The sequence below is a fragment of the Thermobia domestica genome, chromosome 8, assembly GCF_964235325.1.
Source record: "Thermobia domestica chromosome 8, izTheDome1.hap1.1, whole genome shotgun sequence".
Taxonomy (NCBI): Eukaryota; Metazoa; Arthropoda; class Insecta; order Zygentoma; family Lepismatidae; genus Thermobia; species Thermobia domestica.
The window spans coordinates 263,958,052-263,982,690 of record NC_137461.1 but is presented as its reverse complement, the minus strand read 5'-3'; the positions used below and the strand labels follow the sequence as shown (position 1 = coordinate 263,982,690).

At 35.0% G+C, this 24,639-nt stretch overlaps 1 protein-coding gene across 3 annotated transcripts in view; it reads right to left on the bottom strand.

Moving 5' to 3' along the window:
* The window catches only part of LOC145693601 (uncharacterized), a 306,547-nt gene that overhangs the window by 192,746 nt on the left and 89,162 nt on the right, over positions 1–24,639 (bottom strand). Inside the window, exon 1 of one of the 3 annotated variants that reach the window (XM_081769735.1) lies at positions 15,539–15,675. The exons of the other annotated variants lie outside the window; for them this stretch is intronic. The gene's annotated coding sequence lies outside the window, so the exon portion shown is untranslated. Of the gene's footprint in view, positions 1–15,538; positions 15,676–24,639 lie in introns of those variants that run through there. 3 annotated transcript variants of the gene reach the window in all.

Genomic DNA, 24,639 nt, shown 5'->3' with positions numbered 1-24,639 from the left:
TTAGACTGGACAAATGGTTATCCTTCGTTTTTCATTATCATTTGGCCATGAAACAAACGTCTGAGAGATATACAAACCCTGTATACAAATATGTTGTGTTGGAATGTATAACTCATAGGATATGATTCTTTACTTTTTAAAAATACCAACACTTTAAGTGTACCCCTAAAAAATATAATAAAGAAATAACGGCCATGTTTTTTTTTTAAATATTCAATTAGAACTGGACAATCTACACAAAATTTGCAATCCATCAGTGAAAACGGCAAACATAAACATTTTTTTTTTTTACCACAAACATACAAAACTATCATTTTAATATAGAGAGTATACCAGTATCTTTACGCTCCTGACTGCAATTCAGACTTATGTTTTGACAGACGTAGCGTTTGTAAACTTTTAACCATAATTACACTTATAGATAAAGGGGAAGTTGATTCAGTGGTTCAGAGCTTATTCCTGGTGCTAGGACTCCCCAGTTCGAATTTTAAGGTTGGTTTAAAGGACAAGTTTTGCTGATAGATGTCACTACAGTCTTCGTATCTTTTTATACATTTTATACCTTTCAAGAAAATTTACAATTTCTTTTACAAATTTCAACCTAGAGACTTCAAATCTTTAGAAATGGAATTTCATAACCTATCAAAGGCAACAATTCGTGCCGATTTTTTTTATTTAGAATTTTCTTCATTGTTGAAATGGCTTGATTGTTGAAATGGATATCCAAACCTTTAACATTGTAACTGGTTCAACAATGAAGAAAATTCTAAATAAAAAAATTGGCACGGATTGTTGCGTTCGATAGGTTATGAAGTTCCATGTCTAAAGATCTGAAGTCTCTAGGTTGAAATTTGTAAAAGAAATTGTAAATTTTCGTGAAAGGTAAAAAAATGCATGAAAGAGATACGTAGACTGTGGTGACATCTATCAGCAAAACTTATCCTTTACACTAACCTTACTACAATTGGGAAGTATAGCAATAATTAAGCGACCTTAGAAAGCTTCTACAATTCAACTCAATTAATATTTATATGTTCATCTAAGTGTCCATTTGTCGGTCTGTCCCACAATAACTTCCGTAAAACTTATCTGATTTTAATGAAACTTGGTATGTGTCTCCCTCCCAACCTTCCGAAATAATTCTGTTGTTTGGGGTTCCAATCAATCAAAAATTACAGGATAAAATACACCCCATGATGCTATTTTCCACTTATACATGCTAAACAAATTTTCCTATGGGTTTATAAACTAAGTAAAAATTATTCGATTTTGATAAAACAGGGTCTGTATCTTGTCTAAGGCACCTTGATCACCCACATTCACTACAGTTAAAATCAGCCAAGGATAAGGGGGTAAAACGTGCTAAGTTCCTCAAATTTTTAAGTTTCCTTACTTAAAAATTATGATAAAATAATTATTACCGATATCTTTCACCAAAATTATTCGAATTTTGATGCAATAAGACGCATATTTTCTTGAGGCTTTCTAGTTGTCTTCCTCCTTGAAATTAAAGTCTGTTAAGAAGGAAAGGGTGAATTCTACTCCCTCCCAATGGAATAGATTTCCTTTGAGGCTTCCCAATGAATTCCATTACATGTAGTTAAAAATCAATAGAGAATAGAGGAGTTGATTTACCCGCCCCCCTCTTTAGCTTTGCGATTAAAAACACGTTCCATGGTATTTTTCATATTCGATTTTGGTGTAATGTAGCATATATGGTTTTAAATTTAAGCTCCCTCCCCCAAGTGGTTTAGGAAATATGTTCCACGAGAACAAAAGCTAAAAAAAAGAAAAAGAAAATAAATAAATAAATAAATAAATAAAATATTTTGCTAAAATATGACCTAAGTTATACGTTCTATGGCGATTCCCCATAATCTCTTCTTCTTGGGATTGAAATCGGTCAAAACCAGAAAATGAATTTAACTTCTCTTCACTAAACCCCCAATTTAAGGAAACTTCCTCGAAAATTCATAAAACAAAAATTCGTTTTTTTTTTTTTTTTTTTTTTACGAAACACGATAAAATTGATAAAGGATAAAACGATGAAAATCTCTATTTAAAAAAAAAAAAGCAGCATGCTACTATGTGCAATGCTCAATGTCACTATCAGTTTACAACTATCTAACTGTTAGTATAGTAACAAATGTATTTTTATTACTACTGTACTAACATAGCCAAAGAAGCATTCAACGAGAAAAGATCACTGGTCAAGTGCTATATATGGAGCATTGGACTGCATGGTTCAGAGAAACAAATATAATTTTATTACTAGTGTACTAACATAACCAATCAAGCATTCGACAAGAAAAGATCACTAGTCTTAACTAGCAGGCTCAACACTGGACTTAAGAAGAAATTGGTCCAAGTGCTATGAAGCATTGGACTGTATGGTTCAGAGACTTCGACACTACGGAAATTAAAGAAGAAATATTTAGGGAGCTTCGAAATGTGGTGTTGCAGGAAGATGAAGAAGATAAAGTGGACAGAGAGAGCAACAAACGAAGATGTTTTAAAACGGATAGGAGAGAAGAGAACACTTCTAGGCAGCATTCTTCGTATGAAGGCCAATTGGATTGGACACATCTTGCGAAGAAATTGTCTTCTTTATACCACTATAGAAGGAAAGATGGAAAGAAAGTGAGGAATAGGAAGAAGAAGAGCAAACTAATCGATGATTTGAAAAATAGAAGAAAATATTGGCAATTAAAAGAGGAAGCTGAAGACCGAAAAACGTAGAACAAACATTTCCAGGTCCAAATCTAAAATTTAAAAAAAAGAAAAAAAAACTCATTAGTCCCACACCCTGCCAAAAGGCAGAATTACAATAATAATAGATAACAATCAAAGAGAGTATCTTTGAACTTGTTAAACTTGTGTTAAAAATGAAAATATGTAGAATTTTGGTCGTACATTTTGTTTACTTCGAGTATGAACGAGACACGAAAGATTTGAGGAAGAAATACTGAAGACTTTTTTTTTTTTTTTAATAATTAGTAACAAGCAACGATAGTTACAGTATCTTATAAACAAAAATGATTCACTTTATTGCGATAAATATATATATATGCACACACTCATTACACACATATATGTGTGTCTATATATATGTACAGACACACATACAAAGTATACACACGCAAATGGATAGCATTTCTTTTCTTCACGTCTTCGTATCAACCTGTAACACTGCATTGTAAACTCTGTTCAACCTTGGAGGGATTATCGCAGCGTCTAATGATAAACCTTTACTACAGAGTTACTATTTCACTATCTTTATTTAATTCACTAGATTAACTTCCATTCATACCAGTTTCACGACACTACTACCACATATACTCAATGTGTGTATAGTTATGACACATTGCTCCTATCATAACCATACTATTGTATTACGTGTAATCGCACAACCATGCATGAACAATTGATATCAAGCTTCTTCCAACATTTCCGTCGTGATGCTGTTGTATTATCAAGCACTACTGTATTACAACAGAGAATGAAGAAAAAGAAATGTAAAGACTTTGTTTTTATGTTAATAGTAAACAAGTACAGTGTAAAAATAAGGAGTGTACGCTGAGAAAAATCCGTTACCCGGACAGCGGTATATTGTACAAATATACGGAATCCATAAGTTTACTACGAAAATCTATACGGAGCATACGTTATCCATATACTACATACGTAGGGTCTACTGCCTATTACCAGCTTAGATGTTACACCATGCCGCTGCAGAGCGTCTGACATCTAACAGTCTTTTATATATTGCATACGTATATGTATGTTACTTACGTCAGTTATATGTTTTATTATTATTATTATTATTAGGCCTATTATTAAAGTATACTGCCTTTCGGCAGGTCCTGAAACTAAGGTTTTTTTTTTTTTTTTTTTTTTTTTTTTTTAAACCGTCAACGCCCAGTGCCACATACAGGTTACACTACTTGAAAGGCGTCTTCTTCCTGGTAAAGTATGTCAACTTCGAAACTTTTTTGTGTGGTGATGCAACATATATACGTAAGTAGCTGGTGCTACTGTGGTTCACTAGGACCCCCTGGTGGACGATTGGCGAACAAGAAGACGTCTTTAAAATAGTGTAACCTGTAGGTGCCATTGGGCGTTGACGAGTTAAATTTAAATTTATGTCTGGAAATGTTTCTTCGATCCTCTTTTAACTCCCAATATTTTCTTCTGTTTCTCAAGTCATCGATCAGTTGTGTTCTTCTTCTTCCTATTCCTCACTTTCCTTCCATCTTTCCTTCTACGGCGGTATGAAGAAGACAATTTCTTCGCAAGATGTGTCCAATCGAATTGGCCTTCCTACGAAAGATGTTGGGTAGAAGTGTCCTCTTCTATCGTATTCATTTTAGAACATCTTCGTTTGTTGCTCTCTCTGTGCATTTTATCTTCTCCATCTTTCCCATCTTCCATGTTATATATGTCCATCTTTATGTGAGATCCTGACCGATACATTTCTTTGTTTCGTATGGGAAGTAGTTATAGATGGATCACTTATATGGAAAGTACAGTATTATAAAACATACCGTACCTTTTCAGTTATACATTTGCTTCAAAATGTTGTCTCTAGTCGTATGTTAAGTCCAAAGACTACAGAATTTACGCATGTAACCTACGTTTTTACGTACGCCACATACTTTTTTCTCTGTGTAATTTTTACTACTCTACTACTGAAATAATTGTCGGCTTGCATGGTCAAGCCTCAAGTGATCTTAAGTCATTAGGATGGTGATCACAATACTTGTCTGTCGCGGGTTCGAATCTCGCTCAGTGCATGGGTTATGCTATTACTTTCCATTTTATTATGCTCATGTATTTCCCATCTCTTCCTTTAGCCAGTGGCTACAGCAGAGTGGATTGAGGGGTACGGTTGTAGATCACGAACCCCAATAAATTGTGGGTTCATGGGGAAGCAAGGTTTCTAATCCCAACTCTCTTGTTTTTTTTCTCTTAGTTTAACGTCCTAGAGTCAGTGGCAGATCTAAACCGGAACTGGGAGGGGGCTAGGATACCCAGATTTTGTAACTGACAAAAATAATTGAAGCTATAATTTATATATTTTTAGAAACTTTGTAGTAAACTCATCATATACTATCATAGTCTGGGTCCTGGATGTCCCTCCCCTAGTTTTTACCTTCTAGATCCGCCACTGCCCACGATTATGCTCTGAAACTGAGGATGAGGGTCATGATATTAATTAACGGAATGGTGGAATGAAAAAGTACAAAGAAACAGATCTCCGAGAAAACCCACGCACAAGATGTTTGTCCACCACAAAACCCATTTGGCGCGAGCTGGGATCGAACTAAGGACCCTATGCACCAGCAGCAAATGCTCTATCACTAAGCAAATTGGCTTGGTTTGGGACAGATAAGATTTAATGGGATCCTTTGACGATGGACTCAAAAACATATTCAAGAAAAAATTAAATGTCGACTAAAAAAACAGATAATTCATGTTATTATTCAGTTGTTGTCGCGACTTCTGTCGAGGAATTTGAAGCTTAAAATATATAAAAAGATAAGTATGTCGGTTGTCCTGTAGGGTTGCAAAACATGGTCGCTTACTCTGAGAGAAGAACTTAGACTGAAAGTTTTTGAGGAAAAGATCCTGAGACGAATACTCAGACCCAAGAAGAATGGGAGTGGGGAATGGTAGAAACTTTATAACAAGGAACTACATAATTTATATTGTTTACCAAACATTGTTATTGTCATCAAGTCTAGGAGGAACGGTGTCTTCCCACATGCGACAGTCCTATTAGCGACAGGAACTGTTAACTGTCCTATGAGCGACCGATTTGACCTGTTAACTGCCCTATGAGTCACCGATTCGTTCATTCTAAGATAATGGAAGAAGATAAGGTTCTCTCTTTTTTTAACTTGTTTTATGGTAATGTGATTTAGAACCTAACAAAATGTACTATTAAAAATTTCGCTCTACCTGAATTTAACACGTGAGAATGCTCTCATTACATTAATAATCTTTTTTACGTTTATCCTAATATTATATTTTTAAATTAATTTCTATAAATACATTGACTCTATCAAGTTGAAATTTAACTAAATATTTAGAGTAGCTCCGCCTTTGTCTATGATTCTAATATAATTAAAAATTTCATGTTAAAATGATACGGAGCATAAGTTTAGATTGAATATGCTAAAGGCATAAGAAAGAAATCATAAAAATAAACACACTGCTGAACAAGACTGCACTTATTTAATATAAAAACACATTTACACTTGACGTTTCGATCTTCTAGCCAAAATCCTCACCAGACATACACTCTGGATCTTCGCTAGAAGATCGAAACGTCACGTGTAAATGTGTTTTTATATTAAATAAGTGCAGTCTTGTTCAGTAGTGTGTTTATTTTTCTGATTTTATTTGCAAGACGTATGACTATCATTGGTGTCAGAAAGAAATCAGAAAGAGATAGGGGCGCCCGAAGAATATTTTCTATGGAGGGGCATCTCCATGGTTGCTGTATCACGTCTGCTATTTCTGGTATTTAATATACGTGGTTTGCTATATTGCGTATACATTTATGTGAGCCAGGGGGACGACCCCTGCCTTCCCATCAGGAGCCCATGGGAAAAAGGCGTTCACCATTTGATAATATCAAAGAAATCGAAAAAACGGTGTATTCGAAGAAATTATTACACAAGTTACAAATCTCTCGCAGGACTTAACAGTTCGTCTAGTTATAAGGGATTATTTCAGATTGCTACACGACAAACTTTTATGTATAAGTCAAAACAAGGGAGGAAGGAAATTAAGCAATTAATTTACGTTTAAGTAGCTTACAATAGGGGGGAAAGGTAGTTTAAAGAGTTCGTTTACCTTTTCGATTGTTTAGAGTGAACTGCATTGTAATTGGTGAGATTGGTTGAGAATAGCCAATCAGATGTAAGGGATCTCAAAAGCTGTCTTTTATCATTGACTTTTTTTTTTTTTTTTTCATTTTATTCACAGTGTCTTAGAAAGTCTAAAAAGTATATAGTTGGCGAAACTGTTACACGTTTAAGTTTTTCAAAATAAAATATAATACTGTGCTTAGTGAGTAATTAGATTTGAATCAAATTAAGTACAGAAAACAGAGCTTTTGAGGAAAGGGAATATTACAACTGGATTTTCAATAATTACATAGGAATACATTTTTCATGGAAATATCCCTGTTGTCTCGTTTGATATGTTTTATGACAAATCTAACTCAAAATTAAAATAAGTTTTATTTGCACTCACAGTAGAGGAAAAATATATTTGAGGAACAGTGTCACTGCCACGTACATATTTTATACCAAGGTTGTTCGGTCGCTAATAACGCCAAAGGCACACATATCTAACGAGATGGAATCATATCATCTTCATTATCTCAATGTAAATGAATCGGTCGCTCATAGGACAGATAACAGTTCCTGTCGCTAATAGGACTGTCGCTTCTGGGACTAATTCAGGAGGAACAGGTGGGCAGGTCATGTAGTTAGGATGGAAGAAAGTAGGAACGCTTTCAACTTTTTAATTGGAAATCCAATCGGAAGGCGATCATTAGGAAGACCTAGACCCAGATGAGAGGACAATATTAAGATGGATCTCGCAGAAATAGAAATACAAAATAGAAACTGGAGCTAGTAGAAGTCAGTGGAGAGCTTTTGTGAACGTGGCATTGAACCTTCGGATTCCATAGGCCACAGATTATAATATTATTATTGAAATTATATAGATATTAATACTATTATAGAATTATTATAGGTATTAATATATTTATTGAAATGCAAAGATAAGGAACTCCTAGTTTTATCCTCTTTCGGCTAAAGCAAACGGATGATTAATGAAAGGGAATGGCTATGGAAGCATTGGTGAAGTGACAATCTGGTAGGAAATGGGAGAACCCCGAGAAAACCTACGAAAACGATATCTACAAAGTTATTATTATTCATAAAATGTATATTTTTGTGTTTGTAGTACAGTGCTGGACAGGAAAAGGACAGTGATACAGATACTGAGAGTCCCTGATGCCAATTGATTCGTGATAGGGACATTTTGTCTTTTATAGATATCTGTTGCTACAACTATCTCATATTATGTCTATAAGTACGATTTTAACTATATAACGTTAGGCATAATTTTGACATAAAAATACTGTAAGCGCTAACCCTGTTTTAATTTGATATTTGAACACAGAAAACAGCCTTGATGATGCTCCGGCAATACGCCTCTGCCAACCTTGAAAGGTTACTACCAACAAAGATTCATAAGATACGAGAATCATTTTGTGCATTATTCAAGAAAACTAATGTAACATATTTCAGGCAATTTTTTTTTTCATTTTTTTTAGGGGGGGATGGGGCGGACTGTACATTGGACGTTTGGCAGGTCGGTCAGTGGGTCAATCAAGCTCTAGTTCTAGGTGCTCTGTGGAACCAGCGAATCATTACAGGAAAAAAGAATATAATCCAGAATTAACAAATACTAATATATTAATTAATTAAATCAAAAGATTAATACTAATCAAGTGTCTTTAATTGTTTCTCACATCGTGACCCAAAGTCAATCAATTGTTCCTTACATTTAACTTTTATTACATCAATTTTTTGTACTCTTTATGGTTACAATCTCAATTACGCATATAATAACAGCTAACCTAAGCTAATGTTTATTTCATGTCTTCTGTTATGTATTGAAGAAAGGTACGAAGGTTGAACCACAGACAGGAACTCAGTTTAAGGAGCTTAAATCAAAGGACCTAGTGATGCTATTATCCTTAGATTAATAATAAAATACAACCAACTTGCAACATCAATTCCTTCGCCTTTTAGTTGGAGCTTTATTCTTCCTTTGGAGTTCTAATATCTATTTTTATGTACTAAAGTAGTGTCTTCCTTATTCGATTTAACACGTTCGCTGCGGCAGTGTAAAACTGCGTTTGGATCTCAGTGCTATACGAGTCACCGTGTGTCTCGTTGAAGATTTAGCATGTGGGTGCTAGTAATGTTAAAAATCTGTTCAAACGAAAATACCACAAATAAACAGAGGTAATAGCATACATAAAACGGCACAGTACATGAATGAAATGGGCCTATCGCAAGAGCTACCGGTGACTCGTAACGCAGCGAACGTGTAGAACCAATAAAACTTTTTATTTCGTTTTCTCTTGGTTTTGTTTTTCAAGTCTAGAGACATTGTAGAACATGTTGTGTATGGTTTCACGCCTTTCTGCGTCGAGACATAGAAGGTGATGATGTCATAACTTTTAAAAAATATTTTTGGTTAGGCCTATTTTTATTATTTTTTGGCGGGCTTACTTTTGCACCTAGAAGATTGAAATTTTGCACAAACATTCAGTCCACCTAGTAATATTTAGGTACTAAACACAACCCTAGGATAAATAGGGATGTCTCATGATTTTTTTTACGGGACATTGTGGGGATTATCGGTAAATATTTTTTACGTCCTTACTATTCAAGATAGAAGCTTGAAATTTAGTACGCCCCTTAGTATTTTTAAATTGATTTTCAGATCTCTGCGTTTACACTGGGGGGATCCAGAGGGGCTCAAAATTTTTAAATCAGAGAAAAATCCCGATTTCTCTCAAAATTTTCCCGCCTCAAGGACATGATAGGGAAATGTGAGTGGTACCGTTTAAAACGTTGGTCTACTGTAAAAAAAAAAAAAAAAAAAAAAAGTAAAACCATGATCCTAAGATAAATAGGGATGATGCTGTAGCCACTTGAATGAAAGTCTATAATTTACCTTTTAAAAAAGCCGGAATTTAAAAGGGTTAAGGAGCTTAATTCAAAGGACCTATTGACCTACTATTTTTAGATTAATAATAAAAGACAATCAAATTGCAACATCAATTCCCTCTCCTTCTAGTTGGAGCGTTATTCTTCTCACCTGGCCCAAGCCCATGAAACGTTAAATATACATAGTGAAGACGATTCATGGTTTCACTCATAATCTATCCTGCCCACCCTCTTCCTTGCAAATAACCAACAAACAGCTGCCTGCTTTAAGACATCCACAGGTGTGCAATGCTTATCCACCCATGCATAACGTGAGTACGGGTGTTAAAAAAAAGCTTCTTCTTCTATTATTTTGTTAAAAATGACATAATTACTCGGATCTGTGCATTGAAGTAGACGAAATTTGAGTGCAAGTTAACCAAGTATAGAATGTGTTTCTTGAGCCATAATCATTGAGTAAATCTAAGGAATGTAAATTTTCTGTTACTCTAAGAAGACTTACATGACTTATTATTTATGCAGTCTGGACTTAATTTCGTTACTTACTTACTTAAAAGTAAATACAATGGTACACGATTAACACTAATGTGCCCTCTTGGAAGAATGCAGATTGCGACAGTAAAATTTTCGCTAAAAATGCAGCAACTTACAACCGAGTTGAGTTGATTTTGAATTTAACGTCCAGTTCAGCAGCGAGGATATATGAGACATGGACCTACTGCTTAACGTGAAATCCGAACCTCATGAACTCTCGCTGGGAATCGAACCCGGGACTCCCACGCCAAGGGCGTGAACGCTAACCGCTTAGGCATGAATATTCCTCCAATGTCCACGATAAATTTGCGTGAAAGTGTTTAATTCTATATAAACAGAGAACATAAGAATAAAAGAAAAAAATGTTCTATATTGGATACTAACGTAACCGAATATTTCACATCTTTCTTCCTATTTTAAATAATAATAATAATAATAATAATAATAATAATAATAATAATAATAATAATAATAATAATAATAATAATAATAATAATAATAATAATAATAATATCTTTTCAGTCTGTACTCAGAAAATGCAACTTTAATTAATTTTTCAAGCCATGGTGGTTGGAACGAAAGGTTTCGGTGTCAAATACAGAAGTATGAGGGAAGAAAATAGAACAGGTGACTAGTTTTCGATACTCGGGTAGTATTATTAGTAATGATATGAAATGTCAACGTGTAAAAGCAAGGATTGGAATGGCAAAAGAAGCCTTTAGGAGGAAGAAAATACTATTTTGTAGGACCTTGAATAAAGAGTTGACAAAAATGTTCATAAAATGCTTCGTGTAGAGTATTACACTATATGGTGCAGAAGCATGGACATTACGCAAAAATGATGGGAAAGGACTGGAAGCTTTCGAAACGTGAGTGTGGAGAAGAATGGAGCGAGTTAGCTGGGTCGAGCAGAAAACGAATGAGAAGGTGTTAGAAATGGTAAACGAGAAAAGAACAAGTTTAGATATTATTAAGAAGAGGAAGAGAAACTGTTTGGGACATTGGCTAAGTAGGAACTGTATCATGAGGAAGGTGCTAGAGGGTACGGTGACAGGAAAGAGAGGGAGAGGGCGAAGTAGACCAGAATTAATAGGCTATATCAAAATAGAAAAATCGTACGTGAGGTTAGCGGAAGACCGTGGAGCATGGAAGCCTCTCAATTGCAGCAAGTAACCTGCCAGTAATGGCAGAATACCTACGATGATGATCTTGTTTCATTAGGTCTTTTAGTTCTTTTCCTTAGAACCGTTCAACATACGGTTGCACATAACTTATCAGGAATTATTCGTTTTTACTCTCTATTAATTTCCCCGTCAATATAATTTTAACTCAATTAATTCAATTCATTTTAATTTTACTTCGTGTTATTTATTTAAGCACTTGATATAGCATTTAGTGAGATGAACCAATTAATGCTGATAGCCCAGAAAGAACCATAGCAGCTATGATTGTTCATTAACAGCTTTTGTTGTGTAAATTTATAAGTAGTATTTGCGTAAAAACTATGAGTGTCACAGTTAAGAAAAGATAAACAATATTTATATCTGCTAGTTACAGTCAGTGCATTTCGCTATATATCCATTACATAAATAAACAATTTGTTTCAATAAAATAAAAACTGTAAATTATTGTAATATGACAGAAATCAATTGGCGAAAGGAAAAATATATTTAATTATCTCAATACCTATTTTATATCTCAATTATTCATATTTTAATGAAAATAAAATTCAACTCTTGTTCTGGTGCTGGTAGGTCATTCACCTATCTTTAAATTAATTAAGGAAGTCACGTAGCAAGCTTAAAAATTATGTACAGACAAAACATTCCTTCTATAAGAAACAAAACTTATGTAGCAATGTGTTGATTTAAATTAAAAGTAGGTCTACTTTCTACTTCAAGCAATCAGAAAAATCTTGCAATCTTAAACACTTTCAAAGCTGAACGACCAACTGAAAAAAAAAAAAAAAAAAAAGCAAAATAAAGAGGTAAACGCACCGGATTTCGACAGGTTAAGGACTTTTTTTAAAAAATCAATCGCCTATTGTGGCCATAATATTGGTCGGTGTTGGCCCATTTTTTTTCCCCTTGAACTGTACAGTCTCTACTAATACTAAAAGTCACTTCAAGGCTCAAATGCTAATGTTAAAATTTTTTATAAAACTGGAACTGGCCAATGGAACCCGAATTCGACACACTTCACCTGGTTTCGACAGTTGCGGTATCTGAATTCGTCACCTTGAATTATATCCATGTAAAACATTAAGTCTGCATTATTAGTAATAGTAATCTCTTCTCAGCTTCAAATACTGTTTTATTATTATGCAGAAATAATCAGACGGACAAAAGAACACAACTTAAATTTTCTGAACTGAGTAGTTACTTCGATGATCCTCAATTCGACATGCTGGAACCTGATTTCGACATCCCATGTCGAACTGAGATTACAAGTATCGGAGAATTATGCAACAAATAGCTTTTTGAAAGACTTTGAATATGCTTGTACGTTTAGATATTCAGTTAAAATTATATTTGCACTACTGAGCATGAATTCGACAACCTTGTCGAAATCCGGTTCACGTTACGAAGAAAGGCTCGTGTTTTCGACAACCCCCCGTTCATGTTACATCAAAACCTTTGTCCTCACAGAAGAACACAAAACGCACTGATTGAAACTCCTCTACAATATTAAAGAACTACTATTTGCTTGAATCAAACCTAACTTTAATAAAAATCTTAGCAAAATAACTTGCAGTCTTATGTTTTCCTTAAGATGTGTTTTTTCTCGAAGAGTGTGTCACGCAGATGCGTATGACTTATCTACTGTAACCGTGCTTTTGACATGAGAAAAGACACTCCCATAATGTTGCCACTTCTATGCACGATTGAGGGGATGACATCTTACGCTTATTTCACAAAATTTAAGCACAGGTATGTCGAATTCGGGTACCTGTCGAATTCAAGCGCGTTTACCTTAAATAAGAATAAAAACAAAGTGATAAAGTGCACAAGAGCAGGACAGGAATGGGTAAACGTATGGCTAGATGGAGAGAAAATCGAAGACTTTAAAACGTTCCCATATTTAGGAAGTCTAATATCCTCGGACGGAAGAAGTGAGAAAGACGTAAGTTCAAGAATAGCGCAGGTTAAACAAGCATTCAACAGGAAAAAGGGACTGTTAACATCAAGAAATCCGTAAACGATTTATTAAGACCCTGGTATGGAGCGTGGCGCTCTACGGATCAGAGACGTGGACACTGAGAAGAATTGAAATATCCAAGCTGGAAGCATTTGAAATGTGGTGTTGGCGCGGAATGTTGCACATATCATGAATCGAAAGGAAAAGGAATGAAGACGTACTAAAGGAAGCGAATGAAGGACGACAGATCATGAAGATAATAGAAAAAGAAGAAACAATATATTTGGCCATCATATTTGGCACTCCGATTGGATCACCGTGCTGATAGAGGGAAAGGCAGAAGGAAAACCAGGAAGAGGAAGACCAAGAATAGAATATCTAGATGCAGTTAAAAAGAAGAGAGCTTATCATCAAAGTATAAAATAGGTTTCCCAAGGGAAAGAAAAGTAAGTTTTAAAATTTCCATGTTGCTTACCAACCTATGGTTGAGGAGAGAGAGAGAAAAAAAAGAGCTGGCTCATTACTAAAGAACATATTGCTTATATTCGACTCAAAATTGCGAATCCTTTCTTCCGTCAAAATTCATTTCTTAATTTCAGTATGATTAGTCATCCATTAAGTAGAAAAAGGCTACAGCACCAGTTTTGGATAATTAACAAAATCTGATGTCTCAAGTTTTATTTAATAAATTAAGTCATTTCCAACTAAGTCTGCATTAATCTGAACTTAATGATTGAGGTTGTTATACGTATAGATATTAGCCCTCATCATACTACATAAGTTTATTATTTTATGAGCTACGTATAGCTGAATGCATGTATGTCAGCGTCTGGATTTCGATCCAAATAGTTGACATACAATATTATTATTGACACCGATTGACATATTTTTTAGTGCCATCAAATATAAGGTTTTCGATTCTTTTTCAAAAGCTACGCAAGCATATTATTTTCCTCAGCTTGATGTAAACTCTCGTCTAATATAGACAGTATGTCAGAAAAGTACCGGAACTTTTTAAATTAAAAGAAAAAAGAATTTGGTATTTTACCACCTGGAGTTCTTTTTATTTAAAATAAACCCCTTCTGCACCAATACACGGCTGGGCACGTTTAACCAATACTGGCATAGAGTTCTGAATGTCATTTTTAGGAATCGCCTTAATGATCCTCGTTACGTCAAACTGGACGTGTGTAACATTGTCATAAAATGTTTTTTCATGGCCAATTTTAATTTTCGGAATAGGAAATAGTCACAGGGTGATAAATCAGGCGAATACGGAGGATGTGAAAACAGATTTGTTTTTTAGCCAAAAAATCACGAACTGCGACGGTTCTGTGACATGGTGCGTTGTCGTGCAATAAAGACCAACTGCCTGGCACTCGATACTCGGGCCTTACGCGAACAATTCATTTCCCCCAAACGCTCCGTAACACCCAGATAATATTCATAAGCAGTTTGTCCCTGTGGGACGAATTCCTGAAGTATAATACCTATGGAATAGTAAAAGCAAATCAATATTGTTTTCTTATGTGACTTTTGAAAACGCAATATTTTCGCTTTCGGAGAACCTGGGGACTTCCACGTAACACTTTGGCGTTTTCTTTGTGGGTCTTATTTGAAGCAAACAAAACGCAGGTCGGACTTGCGGGTCGTACAAAAACAGGCTGGATTTATAAAGATTATTTGAGCAATCTTCGTCCTCCCAATAAATTACAGTAGCACCGTCACTGTGAAAGCTATCGATTTCTCATTTGGTATAAAATCATAGATAATTCTCTTTGGCACTCGATATTTCAATTGATACAATTCGAATATTTTGATTATGTTGTATGGATAATGTTTCCAGACTCCACAAAAAGTACATACATAATCGGAATTCTTAATATAAAGTTTTAATAAAATATCTACAAGAATTTTGCAGCATGAACACTAACTTAAAATCACGTTCTCACCAGAAGAAACTAATACACTAAAGATACCAGAAGGAGACAACCGAGCTTTATACAAAATGACTAAAAGAGGACGACATTTTGGTGCGTCCACTATCATAAGCAAGCAGACTACAAATGATTAAAAGAAAAAAAAGAAAAAAATGTACTTACAAAGTCTTTTCACCTATCTTTTGATGAATATTGAAATATCGTACTTGTCTAATCGCTTCTCGAAAACATTAGATAAATCGGCACATTGAAGATAACGAAAGAAGGAGGGCACAACGCAGTGATAAAAGCTTCTGCTTTACGTATTTTAAAACAGAAGAATGAATATCACTCTACTGGGTAACGCTAATGGATTAACATAAGAAAAAAAAAAAAAAAAAAAGATTATTACTTAAAGCTGGAAACTATCCAATACACGCAGTGACAACTGTTATCAGGAGTGGAAAAATTAAATGAGAGGTCACGTGAACCGAAGCTTCTTCTCGTCTGACCTTTTGTGATCCCGTTTCGGATTTTTTTTTTTTTAATAAACCAAACATTATGGCATTAAAACGAACAAAAATGGTCAAGACAGGAGTTTTACTATAAAATAGAAGCTGAAAAGGATGTGGTGGAGAGAGAGAGAGTGACGGGGAGACGGAGGCTAGTAAAAATTGGAGCTGAAATTATAACGACGAACTAAGGGTTAGAAAGGACATGTCAAAAGTGTCGCTTTTTAATATATATATATATATATATATATATATATATATATATATATATATATATATATATATATATATATATATTGTTTATGAGAGTAATTTTCATTTCCAAGAACTTATGTCTGTACAAAAATTAATAACGAACCAAAATCATAATTTATGCCATACACATACATTCGCTGGATTATAATATTATTTTGTCTTGGTATTCATTTTCTTACAATAGCAATCATATTTATCAAACGGACCGAACAATGGAAACTAAAAAGAGTATTAGATATTGATGAAGGAATGGCGACTCGTGAGGGTAACTTTCACTTGGACAGTAATCAGAGAGTGTCTTTGTGGAATTAGTGTTCCTTTTGTCGTAAGTTATATATAGAAGATACGAAGTAGTTACCTCGATTAAGTCTTCTTGTTCACCTCAACTATATGTTGGTGGGCAACATGAAAATTTTAAAACGTTTCTCTCACTTGGGAGAGCTGTTTTATACCTTGATAAGATCTCTTCTTCGTAATTGTTAGATCTCTTCTAGAAATTCTATCCTTAGTCTTCCTCTTCCTGGTTTTCCTTCTGCCTATTCCTCTATCAACACGGTGATTCAACCGGAGTGCCGAATAAGATGGCCAAGAATGCAGTTTCTTTTTTTTTTTTCTATTATCTTCATGATCTGTTGACCTTCATTAGCTTCCTTTAGAATGTCTTCATTCCTTTCCCTTTCGGTCCATGATATACGCAGCATTCTGCGCCAACACTACATTTCAAACGCTTCCAGCTTGGACATTTCAATTCTTCTCAATGTCCACGTCTCTGATCAGTAAAGACGACGTACGACGACACATTTCTTGATGTTAGCAGTCCTTTTCAATTGAATGCTTGTTTAGCCTGCGCTATTCTGGAATTTACATCTTTTTGCACTTCTTCCGTCCGAGAGAACGTCTTAACATGTTCGATTTTCTCTCCATCTAGCCATACGTTTGCCCCTTCCTGTCCTTCTCTTGTACACTTTAAGTAAAAGTTAGAAATTTCCAAAAGAGAAGAGCTACAATCTCGTGTAAAAATTAAGCAGTGTAGGGTTTAGTTGATATTTATTTCTTATAATAAGTGCTAAGACGAATTACAGACATTAATTAATACGAAGTGAATTAGATACGATTCACTTATCACTATTTCAAGGTAAACGGAGAGTTTTTTCTTAATTTAATAGAACTGGATTAGCAACTCGCTAGTACATAAGTCAACAACAGATATGCAAATTTCTAATGCCAGGGTGTTAGGAGAACATTCATACAGTGGTAAAGTACAAGTCGATAAAAAATTTAAAAGAAATAAAACTTTGATGGTTCCGCTCAAAAAAAAAAAAAAAAAAAAAAAAAAAAAAAAAAAAAGCTGAGTGATAAAGTTTCAGTACATTATCAAATTTCACTGTAATATATAATATATCCTTTTCTTCTGTGTTCACCCGTTTCACTATTTTATTTTGCTTTGTAGTTGTCACTTGCAATCGTACGTCTCGCCTCGCTCATGCCTTTTCAATTCGTCGTCGTCGGTGAATTTGGATGACAACGTAATACTATGTATAACAAAGTCGTGTATGAATTTAAAAACAAACGCCTTATATTTTACATATACCATGTAAGATACTTTCAACCCTAGATTAGATACATTTGGAAAGCTTATAGAAGCGCGTACCTCGGGCCAGGGATGTACGCAGGAATTTATTTCGGGAAAGGGGCGGTCCAAAGCATTTCCTAGGGCTCCAAATTCTATATGAAAATAAATTATAAAAACATTTGTATATACAATTACCCCTAAAATTAGACTACATTTACAGAAAAATTGGGGTTTCTGTGGGTCTGGACCCCCAGGATCCACCCTCTGCGTACGTTCCTGCCTCGGACGGTATAGGATCTATAGTTAATTTACTTATTACTTTTAAGTTCGTCCATTGTATAAATTTCTTGTTTATTATTGCTGTGAAATAAGTATATATGTGTGTTGTTGGGGAGGGGGCTTCATTACTTAATTTTGAATGATTGCAACTTTAGATCCCTGTGTTCTGTTGGGAATCACTTTATCTCCCCCTCCCCCCCAACAAAAATATCAATAAGCTAATTCTCACATTAGTATCCATATGAAATGAAATCTTTGAGTTTTACGTCCCACGGATATGCCAGCTAGGCTAAAGGAAACGAAGATGATGAGAAACGAATGAAATGGTGGAATGAAGAAAGTAGGAGGAAACGGGAGAATCCACGCACATGGTGTTTGTCCGCCACAAAGTGCATTTGGCGCGAGCTGGAATAGATTCAGGACCTCATGCACGAGAGGTGAATGCTCTACCACTGAGTCATCGTGGCCCTTTTCGTAGTATCCATATAATAAAAAAGCACTTAATGAATAGCAGTTGATCTTTACTTATAATGTCCCAAACAGGAATTTATTGATTTCTCAATGTTGAAAAGATGACTTCATGTGTTTTGTTTTCATATGCATACACAAACACATTTCCCCTAATTCATCTTGCCTAAGGGTGGAAGTTCATTTTCTTCCTTTTTTTTTTTTTATGAAGACATTTATGAACTTGTAAACATCTTTTGTCTAACGGTTGCTCTTATGACATTAAGGAAATGAGAATGCCAAATATCGTGTTCAACAAACAAACGAGATCTTGATGCAGCTGTTAAATGTTAGTTACTTGTCGTTAACGCAAGCATTTATAGATGTTCCAAATACCAAAATGATACATTAAAAAAAAAAAAAAAAAAATGTTGAGACAATCAACATGTTTTGAGTTACGTGACGTGATTTTATTTGTGATATTTATTTTCACAGGCACGAAAGGCATTATTATATCCCACTTACGAATATTTTTTTTTTCCTTTATGCATGAACGAAAGTATTCTTTGAGGAATGATGGGTGGGGAGTTGGGAATAGAATCAAAGCAAGTGATTTTTCGTTTCGCAATGTCAAACTACGATAAGTAGGCTTCCAAAACAGTAGGAATCCAATATTGAAACCGGAAATGGTTAAGTCTACCACTTCCGGTTTTAAAAAGGTTAAGGATGAAGATGGAACATAATTTTAAGACGGAAAATCTTTATCAGAAACCATATTTTTTTTTTATCTCTTACCGTTTATGTTCTATAGGGTCAAATATTGAAACCGGAAATGATTAAGTCTATCACTTCCGGTTTTAAAAGAAGTTAATGACGAAGATGGAACGTAATTTTGAGACGGGAAATCTTTATCAGAAATCATGTTTTATTATCCCTTATTGTTTATGTTCTATGGAATCTAATATTGAAATCGGAAATAGTTAAGTCTACTACTTCTGGTTTTAAAGGGGTTAAGGACGAAAATGGAACGTAATTTTGATACGAGAAATCTTAATCAGAAACAAGGATGCGCACGAGTCGAGACATGTCTCGAATCTCGACTCGACTCGACTCGAAATTCGAGTCAAGACACGCTTTGTAAAGTTCGAGACGAGTCTAGACAAATATATTTCTCGATTCGAATTTTCGAGTCCGGTCGAGACTGCTCGACTCGAATGTCTCGAAAATCTTTCTATAATTTTTAATATGTAAGTGATAGAAGTTAAAATTGAAGATGGAATTTATTTTAGACAAAGTGAATCCATATATATAATTTCCGATTTTAGTAAATGGGTAACATCGAAGATTAAATTTATTCTTGTAACGTTGAAAGGTTGAATCAATATAAACTGATTAATTGATCTCTATTTATATCCTTCGTTTGCAGCAAGGCTTTGTAGGGGGATCCTTACAGTTAAAAGTGGTATCCGAATCAATGTAGTGTGTTCAATACTCTCCCACTGATAATCAACCTTCTTTCCCTTCTTCAACCTGATGTTGAACCTTCTTTCCCAGTTCAATCAAGAATTAGAAAATGTGAAATACCATTATGTTTCCCCGAGCAGCTCAGATATAAAGAATTTTGGAAAACCAACCCCTTAATATTTATTAAATGATGTTATGTTGCAGGAAATAATCTTTAGATTTCATTTTTTTTTTCTTTACAGTAGAGCAACAGATAAAAATACGTGGTCACGGTGAGTTGAATTTCTGCCTTTCATATTAATATATAGGGTGGCTCAAAAGTAGGTATACATTACTGTACTGATCAGCTCATTACATTTTATATCATTTTTTATTGTTATCCATGAGGTAGACTTAGTTTCTTTATTATTTGTTCTTAATGTGTTTTTACTTACATCGTAAGCTCGGAACAGCCAAAGTGAATAAACCTATAAGCTAGAAAGTTATACTTGATCAATGCAGGGATGTATATCTACTTTTTGGCCACCCTGTATAAAACAAAAATAATTTATAGCTTAGACAGACAATACGAGAAACCAGGTGATTGTACTTCCACGCCCACTCTATTCACCATATTTGGGTCCTGCGAGCTTCGATATTTTTCCGAATTTAAAGATTTAGCTCGAAGGTAGCCGTCTGATCAACACTTTGGAGATCTAGTGCGAATCTCAGAAGATGTTCGACACGCTTCGAAAGGAAGACTTCCAGGACGCATTTCGGCTAAAATACTAGGAGCGCTGTATTGCTGTACAAGGTGACTATTTTGAAGGCAATAGTGTATAAACGTAGATAAATAAAACACTTTCTTATAAACAGAACTAGTCTCAAAATTTTTTGATACCACCTCGTATGAACTAGACCAGTAATGATAAACAGTGTATTTTAGTCTAATGCAATGTGTCCTAACTTGTAATACACTTAGTTCCTGCAAAGTTTTCTTTTTATTTCTTTAGGGAGCACGATTTTTTTTTTTTTTTTTTTTGCAGGCGGACCCACACAGTAGGGCTATATCCTTACGCCACTGATTCGAACTAGCGTCTTTTTATTATTGTTATTATTTTTACTTTATTATTATTATTATTATTATTATTATTATTATTATTATTATTATTATTATTATTACATTGAATTTTACGCTATATGGAAAGGAATGAGATATATCACGAATAACTACGTTAAAAAAAATACTCTATACTATTTATTGAAAGGAATTGTATCATAATGTCATTCTCAAAACTAAAAATGATAAGATACTCAACTATGAGCGTGATAATGAAGTACAGAGTCCTTAGTTAATATGGAATACATGAGTCAAACCAAAAACTATTGTGCAGATGTAATTTTTTTGTTCTTTTAACACTGATAGCATAATCAAATTTCGATTAAAAAAAAAAATATTGCATAAATATCTTATAAGTATGAGCACTCATTGAAGATTTAATTCGTACTTATACAGTGTGATTCAAAATTTTAGATCTCACTTCATCAAAATACTAAGTTATTAAATATGTTTTTTGTTTGTACTCTGTAACAATTGTGCAGTCACTGGGGTTGACACGCTGACCTCCTCTTTAGTACAGTGATATCAGAAATGCTTGCATACCTTATGTTCCATTCGTGATACAGACGAACTATTCGTAGATTAAGTGTATGATGATTAAGCAATAATTTCACATTGCGAATCAAACCCAAGCATATACAAGAGAGCTCCTTCGTGGCTAGGCGGTTAGCATACATGCCTTTGGCGTAGGAGATTCGGGTTCCATTCCCGACAGGAGCTCATGTGGTTCGAATTAATGACGTGACGTGGTTCGGATTCATGATGTATGTGTGACGTTAATTAGTATATCCCGTCCAGAGGTAAAAGTGGATCTGAAAAGGTGGGGACACAGTAGGTAGCGGCATGACGTCACGACGTCCTCCTGCCTATCTTTGCCCATTGTAATTTTTAGGAACTGGGGGGACTCACACATATTTTTGAAGGTGGGGGGACGGCGTTCCCCCTCACTTTTACCTCCCTGGCCCCGTCTCTTGTAACCTCGCTGCTGAAAGGGACGTTAAACTCAAAATCAACTGTGGGGGGCGCGGTGGCTCAGTGGTAGAGCGTTCACCTCTGGTGCTTGGGGTCCCGGGTTCGATCCCAGCCCCCGCCAAGTGAACTTTGTGGTGGACAAAACACCGTGCTCGTGGGTTTTCTCGGGGTTCTCCCGTTTCCTCCCACTTTCTTCATTCCACCATTTCACTCATCTCTCATCATCACCGTCTCCTTTAGCCTAACCGGCATAACCGTGGGACGTAAAACTCAAAGATTTCATTTCATTTTTCAAAATCAACTGAACTCAAGAATATACAGTGGATATTATTAATTTACTGTAAAAGTTTGCAACAATGCTGTAAACCTGACAGATTTTGGGTGCTTCCGAATGTCAGAATCGAGACTTGAGCCTGGGCCGGAGGGCTTAGGTCCCTCCAGTTTTTTAAAGTTACAAAAAGAATTTAAGCTATTATTTATATATGTTTAAAAATTTATAGTAAACTCATGATATAGGTCTACCTGACCAGGTCTAATCTTGGTTCTGACTGCCTCCCCCCCCCCAGTTTTTACCTTCTAGATCTGCCACCACCTGGAGACCCGAACAAATCCATGAGAAAAGGGATTAATATTGCCCACAAGGCGACAAATTTCCCTTCTCGATTCTCGTCTCGAAAACAAAACGGGAAGTCTTTTTTTTAAAAAAAAAAAAAGAAATTCAAGACGAGATGAGAAATTTCTCGAATCTCGTTCACAACACTAGTTCTTCCAAGTCTTAGATCTCAAACAAGGTTTTAGTGTTACATGATCCATAGTTTGAAAACTATAAATTGATAAAGTGATTGTACGAACACAATGAAGAACATTTATTAATATTGAAAGACAATAAAGTCATTAAACAATGTACTCTAATAATAAATGTAGTTTAAATGTTGTTATCCCATTCTTCGTGGACCTCTCGTAACGCGGCAGGAGTCTGATAATATCTAGATGAATTTTTTTTTTTTTTAAATAAGGAGATAAACTTTGTACATACATTTGGAAAACGAGACGGAAAAAAAATACAAGAAAAACACCCTATTTGTTGTCTCGCCCCGTCTCGTGAGTAACGCTACAACCGAATGAAATCCGTGACCTAAGTGATCCAAGCGACCTGCGATATTACAGATGCTTTTTACATAATTTACATGTAGTATGTGATCAATGCTAGGCCAGTCGTAGGAGTATGTGCATCACTGTTAGGAGTAGATATATGTGTCACTCTTAGGTTAGGAGTATATGTCACTGTTAGTAGTAGACCCTATGTGTCACTGTTAGGAGTATATGTCACTGTTAGGAGTATATGTCACTGTTAGGAGTGTATGTGTCACTGTTAGGGGTATATGTAACTGTTAGGAGTATATGTTACTGTTAGTAATATGTATCACTGTTAGGAGTATATGTCACTATTAGGAGTGTATATGTCACTGTTAGGAGTATATGTTTCACTGTTAGAAGTATATGTCACTATTAGGAGTGTATATGTCACTGTTAGGAGTATATGTTTCACTGTTAGAAGTATATGTCACTGTTAGTAGTATTTGTCACTGTTAGGTGTATATGTCACTGTTAGGAGTATATATGTCACTGTTATAGTATATGTTTCACTGTTAGAAGTATATGTCACTGTTAGTAGTATTTGTCACTGTTAGGTGTATATGTCACTGTTAGGAGTATATATGTCACTGTTATAGTATGTGTTTCACTGTTAGGAGTATGTGTCACTGTTAGTAGTATATGTCACTGTTAGGAGTACATGAGTTACTGTTAGGAGTATAGGTCACTGTTAGGAGTATATGAATCACTATTAGGAGTATATGTCACTGTTAGGAATATGTGTCACTGTTAGTAGTATATGTGTCACAGTTAGGATCATAAGTGTCACTTGTAAGAGTATATGAGTCACTGTTAGGAGCATATGTGTCACCTGTAAGAGTATATGAGTTACTGTTATAAGTATATATCAGTCACTGATACTAGTATGGATGTTACTGATAAGTGGGATAAAGCAATAATATTTACAATCTGCTAATTAATAGTATTTTTTCATGAGCAAGTTATTTTGTTGTCGGGACATTGTCGTCTAGTAGTGGTTAGAGCGTTGGGCTCACATCCGCGTGGTCCCAGGGTCGATTCTTCCTGTTGATGCTTCCTAATTTTCGGCGTCCACCTAGCGTCGTGAGGTAAACAGGGGAGTCACGTGAATAAAAGATGTGATGGCCACACTAGGTTTAGAAAGCACCTGATACGCCTGTTAGAGATATGGTGACCACATGTTCGTCACTATACTGGATGTAGTTCAGCCGTTCGCTAACAGATGGCGTTGTAGTGGCTCAGGTCCACATAGAGCTATTACACCAACTTTTTTTTTTTTTTGGCTTTTATGTTATTTTATTGAGCCTGATGTGATCTACCGAGTGATTTGTGTATTATTATATTTGGAGTTGAAGCAAAATTGAAAAGTTAAAATGACAATTTTAAGCTGTATCTTATTAACCATACCGTTGTCTTGCTCGTATTATAATGAGCGCATATTTCAGCGTCAGTTTCATCTCAACAATAAGTGACAGGATTCCCATATAGCATCTATTTTTAGGTTTACAAGTTACGAAGGCTGTCCAGAATGTAACAGACGTTTTGAAAT